The sequence below is a fragment of the Marmota marmota genome, unplaced genomic scaffold, assembly GCF_001458135.2.
Source record: "Marmota marmota marmota unplaced genomic scaffold, marMar, whole genome shotgun sequence".
Taxonomy (NCBI): domain Eukaryota; kingdom Metazoa; phylum Chordata; class Mammalia; order Rodentia; family Sciuridae; genus Marmota; species Marmota marmota.
The window spans coordinates 1,458,788-1,464,787 of record NW_025999999.1 but is presented as its reverse complement, the minus strand read 5'-3'; the positions used below and the strand labels follow the sequence as shown (position 1 = coordinate 1,464,787).

General features: G+C 43.1%; 1 protein-coding gene across 1 annotated transcript in view; it reads left to right on the top strand.

The window, feature by feature from the left end:
* Pdlim1 (PDZ and LIM domain 1) overlaps nt 1–6,000 on the top strand; it is a 56,845-nt gene that overhangs the window by 12,295 nt on the left and 38,550 nt on the right. Inside the window, exons 2-3 of the mRNA XM_048807049.1 lie at nt 73–77; nt 3,013–3,020. The gene's annotated coding sequence lies outside the window, so the exon portion shown is untranslated. The remainder of the gene's footprint in view (nt 1–72; nt 78–3,012; nt 3,021–6,000) is intronic.

Genomic DNA, 6,000 nt, shown 5'->3' with positions numbered 1-6,000 from the left:
ACTGTGGAGGACCGCGCGGGGTGCGTCCAGGTGCGCGGTGCGCTGAGAGCTCTTGCTGCGCCCGCCGCCCCTTCGCCGTCCGCGAGCGCTGGAGCCCAGCGCAGTATTCTTCCTTCGCCCCGGAAGCGCGGCGCGGCGTGTGGACGAGCTTTGTCCACCCGCTTGGGGCTGAGGGTCTCCGCAGATCCCGTGTCGGGGGCTAGAGCTCTTTCCCGTGTTTCACAGTCGCAGAGTGGAGGAAAGCAGATTGGAAGCTACTGGAAAGTCCTGGAAAGTGAGGTGGAGTGGAGGAAAGCCCACTGGAGGACGAGTGGGATTAATTTAAAAAGCAGCAATCGAAACTTTTCACTCTTTGGACTTGATCCGTGGCCGGGTCTCACCTCCCTAATGCCTTTTAGGGGAAAGGCGGGATTTTGGAAATAAACCCAAATAAACACTGTTTATTGTTCTTCCCTCCCATCTTTCTGCTTGGCATTCCCAGATTATCCAGGTGGTGAGTGGGTACTGGGGCAGGGTCCTCACTTGGTGGGTGGTGGTGGTGGTGCTTGATAATTTAAGAGTGGCCGCATCCCTGGAAGGGTCCACGTTCCAGACTACCAGATCCATGGCCCTTAAAGGAAGTGGAACCCCCAGGGAGATCCAGAGTCAATGTTTGGACACTCAGGCTTTGGACATGTAATCTGGGCCAAACACAAGGTTGAAGTCCTACTGAGAGTCGCCACATTCAGTCCAGGCAGCCAGGCGGCGGTGGGGGTGGGCTCAAAAAATTCTGTTTGTTTCTTTTGGTTCTGGATTGAATTCTGGTGCTTTATCATTGAGCTACACCCCCAATCCATTTTTTTTTTTTTTTTTTAAATTTTGATACAGAGCCTTGCTAAACTGCCCAGGCTGACATGGAATTTGTGATCCTCTTGCCTCAGCCTCCCAAGTAGTTGGGATTACAGGTGTGCCTTCTGAGCCTGACTAATAACTATCTCCTGGTTGAGAGAAAAAAAGCAGAAAAGCACTCCCTGTGGCCATGCTCCGCCTTGAGGCAGCACATTGAGTTCCGGGCTATCTAGTTGCTGAAACTGACCTTAAACTTGTCTCCCCAGTCTCCTAAATATCCCTCCTTTTTCTTTTGAAGGTGGAGGAGGGTGAAGTGGAAATAAAAGATCCTTGTGGGTCGGGTCTTTTTTTGACTTAAGACCCTGCCTCCAGTAACTGAAGACATTTGGTGGGGAGTGCATGCAGGAGGAGAACTGGGGCCACCTCTTGGCTTCTCTGCCAGCCTCAAGCCTACCCACATTTCCTTCTAGGTGGGCCTGACCCAGTGAAGAGATTTCTCATCATCCTACTCCAAAAGGAGCAAGCAGCCAGTTTCAAGGCTGTACTTTCCAACTGCCCACCTGGTCCCACAGAGATCTCTTTGATATTTTCAGAGGCACACACTGTCTTCCCAGTCTCCAGCTGCATTCTTCAAGCACAGGAATTGTGCCCCAGGCCTGGCATAGAACTGATGTGCTCCATATAGCCTCACAGGCTTATTAATAAATGCCTGTCCCAGGAGGGCTTTGCCTCTGCACATTTAGACTCACTTACCTCATAGTCCATTTCTCCCTGCTCTTTGTGTCTATAATTAACCTGTCAGCCTTCCCCACTTTTGAGATTTATATATGACGTGATTTTTTTTTTTTAAAGTAGTGGAGCATATATTGGCAATCTGTTAAAAGGGTTGGGAGGGTCACAAATTTGAAACCAGCCCAGGCAACTTAGACCCTGTCTCAAAACAAAAAAGGGCAGGGTGTAGCTCAGTGGTAGGACACTTGCTTAGCTTGCTCAAGGCCTTGGATTCAATCCTTAGCCCTGAGAGTATGGGGGAGGAGGGGAAACCTTAATAAAAATGTAAGTGGCACTGTGTAGGAATGATGGTATAGGGTGGAAAACATCACACTAAATTTATTGGTTTGTACCTTTATACGTTAAATATTTATTTATGGTATGAGCACTCACCATATGCTAGAAACTCTGCAAACTCATCAGAAATGAGAGGACACAGCTCTATTCTCAAGGTGTTCATGGTCTGGTGAGGGAAACTAATCTTGATAATGTCTCTCACTGGGGCTTTAATTGAAAAGTGAAAGTAACTCAGAAGGTGACATTCTTATCAGTTATTTACTCGTCTCTTCATCTTATTTCCACATGGAAAAAATGTGAGTCTCTTCTTAGGATGGGAAAGTCATTGTCATAAAGGGGCTATAGGGTGGTTATCTAAGTTCTTAGTGAGCTGTACCCAGGGTGAGCCTTCTATCCAAGGCTACCTTCCCTGCATTGGGGATAGGACCAGTGCTTGGCTTCTAGGAGTTAAGGTATGCCAGAGTGCTCAGTAAACATGAGTAATGGTGAGAGGTGTGAGTGTTGACAAAGAGCTCTACAAATCTTCTGGTTGGTCGCTGTGCTACTTTTATTATTCTGGGCAGATATAGTTTGCTAGTATGGTTTTATATATGTAGACTTGGAGTCTCCACACCAAAGCAAACTATAAAATGAGGCTGGGACAGGAGTACTTTTTATTTAAATAACTTTATTTACTTTCTTTTGAATGCATTATTCTGCTATTAGCTTCGTCTTTGTTAAACTGCTAAAGCTTCTGAATATAGGTCTGTGATCCTATACATTTAAAATATTTTCTTTTTCTAATTTATTTTTTAATTGTGAAATAGAAAATGATGAAATATAAATGCATCACAAATGATTATAAAGTGAACACCTGTCCTCACCCAGGTCAAGAAATAGAACATTGGTAACACCCAGAGGCTCAGTAATATAGCCCTATCCTGACTTATGAAAATCACTCCCTTTCTGCATTTCTTCATAGTTTTACCACCTAAATAGAACTCCTGAATTTATTTTCCTATTCTTAACAGACTTAATAAAGAACACGTGTGTGTGTGTGTGTGTGTGTGTGTATGGCTTCTTTTTGCATCTTAGTGTTTTCATCTATATTGTGAGAAACTTAAAATCACAGTATAGATTTCCAGCTTTAAATGGACACGAACTGGTTTCTTTTAACTGGTGTCTCATTTATGGCTCCTGCCTTGGACTCCCTATTGATCCAGCCATTTATATGACACTGTTCCCTAAAATTATTTTTTTTTGGGGGGGGGTCAGTTCCTGCTCTAACCCTACAGTTGTCCATCTCCTTAATTCCCCGCCCCCATGTAATTTCTTATTTTCTTTAGTTGCTTTCAAGGGAAATCTTCAGAGAATCCACACCCAGGTCCAAATTGCTGCTCAGTTTATGTTGACTGTTTTTCTCTCCTAGCAACTGACAAAAGGCAGGAAGAGGTGGGGCCAGAAATAAGGGGATGCTCTTAGTTGGAGGACTGGGCTCTTGAGTCTTGGGGAACCCTTTCCTAAGAGCCTGTGTTTTCATGGCAAATGCTTGTGCTCTTTGAGGATCCCAAGGGATGTTTAAGAATGGCTAGCTGTAGTCAGAAGGTCTTTTCTAATTTTTAAGAGTGTTATTTCCAGATTCAAGTAGATTTTACGTCATGTCCTAAAGGTTGAAAGAACAGGGATTATGTGTCAGGTTATGAAAAGCAAGAAGTGTCCACACACAAAAGAAAGCTCACTATGTGTTAATGGCCCCTGTGCTGCACTCTCTCATTCTGTGAAATTGATCACTTGGGGGATATTAGATGATGCAGCTGATCACAGCTCACCTGAGGAGTGAGAAGAAAGAGGATGAATCTAAGAGGTTGGCACAGAAGTGAATGCTTGAGCCCACTGGCATGGAATTTAGCAAGCCATGTTAGAACCCGTTGACCAGATAGCCTCTGCTCCCCAGCTTCCTTCAGAACTCCAACCTTTCTGGTTCATTTTTGAGGAGAAGAGAGGGAAGAATGCCTTTTGAGTATTGTAGCTTGGCAGATGACTGAGAGGAGAGCATCATCCAACCATGGGCTCATATTTTCCTGGGCTAGGGAAATTACGGGTTGGGTAATTTGTTTGAATTTGCATAATTTTCATCCACTGAACTACTTTTTAACTTCCTTGTTTAAAAAAAAGCATAGTGAATAATTAAAAATGAACAAAAAAGGCCATGTCAGAAAAGTAATTTTTTTTTTTTTTTTTGCAGTACCCAGGGCCTCATGCATGCTAGTGCTCTGCTGCTGAGCTCTATCCTCAGCCCTTTATTTTTATTTTTGAGACTATCTATAAGTTATGTTTGGCTTCAAACTTGCAATCTTCCTGCTTCCGCCTCCTGAGTGGCTGGGATTTTAGGCATGCATCACCTTGCCCCTTTCAGAAAAATTAACTTTTAAAGGATGATTTGACTTCTAGTAGGTCTTGGGGAAAAGCCTAGAGAAAGCTACCAGGATGGTGTTCTGGTAACACATCCAAGACAGGAATATAAGCTAAGTTCTGGTCCTGGGTATCTCATTTGATGAAGGATCAAGTCTTGTGCCTTCTCTGGGTGTAATTCCCCATAAAGATAAAACAAAATGAGAAGCAAGCAAACTCAGTGGTTTTGTACCCTTCAAATATGAGAGCCCACTCTTTAAAAAATTGTTAGAAGTATCCCCACCTCTCATAATATTAGTTGTACCTTTATCCATGAGTTGACTGAGAGAAATGTATGAATTCAGGAACATTTTCAGATGAACTTGTGTTCTGTCTATCACCAGAGAATCTACTGACACTGAAAAGACTTGTGTGAAAAATATTTGATCCACTTCCAGAAATTATGGTTAAAACATGTATGGGAATTTTTATATGCCAAACACTATTCTAAGAGCTTAATATATTTTTTCAGTGATTGGTACCATTAAGACAGATCAGGAAACAGGCATGGAAACATTAAGCACTTGGCCTGTGAGTGGCTGAACAATCTGACATCAAAGCTCATAGTCTTAGTATCCATGTCAGAATAATATTTGAATAACTGCTAACATGTTCTTCAAGGCCTACTCTGCTCAGCGTGAACTTGCAGTATCTTCCACGTGTGACAAAGGGACATAGGATCCAGAGTCTGTAAACTGAAAAGCTGGGTTATGAAGCCTGGCCAACTGACTCCCTGGTCACCTTTAACCACTATGTCCTGCCTTGTGATAACCCATAGCTGTTAGTATTCCATTGCTAACAATATTATCCAGCACACAATTCCAAGAGTGCTTATGGTGTTGCAGGAATCAACATGTGGGGTAGGGCCCTCCTGGGTTCCTTACTCCAAGGCCTCTTGCACCCATTTGGGTTGGCTTGTTGGCTGTGAAACTGCCATGAGGCTCAGCTCAGAGCATCCCAGACAGCAGTACCTCCACTCCCTGGCCCTCCTAAAAAGCCAGAAGCCATAGACCCACCTGGGAGAATTTACATTAATTCTGAGATTTCAAGCTCATCTGAGTAGTGGAGAACAGAAGAGCAGAGATATTGAAGGACTGGTTAGAGAGGGTCCTGTTTGGGTAGTTAGGAGAGATTTGGAGGCAATTTTTTTGGCAAATGAATATGACCAGGTAGTGAACAGATCCACCTGTGGCAGCCATGTCAAGTTCAAAATGCAGTATGTCTGGGGAAACCTAACACAAAAAATATCATTCCTTTACAGTCACTCCACGTGATTGTTGATATTGTTAATAGCTTCTTTGTGGGTGAGCCGGAATGCTCTTTTATTATCAAGGTCTGTGGTGTGCTTTTCCGTGTATAGCACATTGCCCCCTTGGTACTGCCATAAACAGGAGAAACAATTTTCTGAAGCACACAGTGGTCTCTTAGGAGGCGAGTTTCTGACCAATGACATGGGGACTAATGTTTTCCAATATAATTAGTCTGTATCATATCAAATCAAATAAGACATAGAAGATAACAAGGCCATAAATATGACGCATGTTGGATAAAGTTCTCCAGAATGCATAAAGATAGATTAAATTTGGACACTGCTGTAACTATTTGCATCTGTTTCTTTAAAACAATAAAAAAATACTCCTGCTTCTAGAACTGAGCATACCCATACTCCATAAA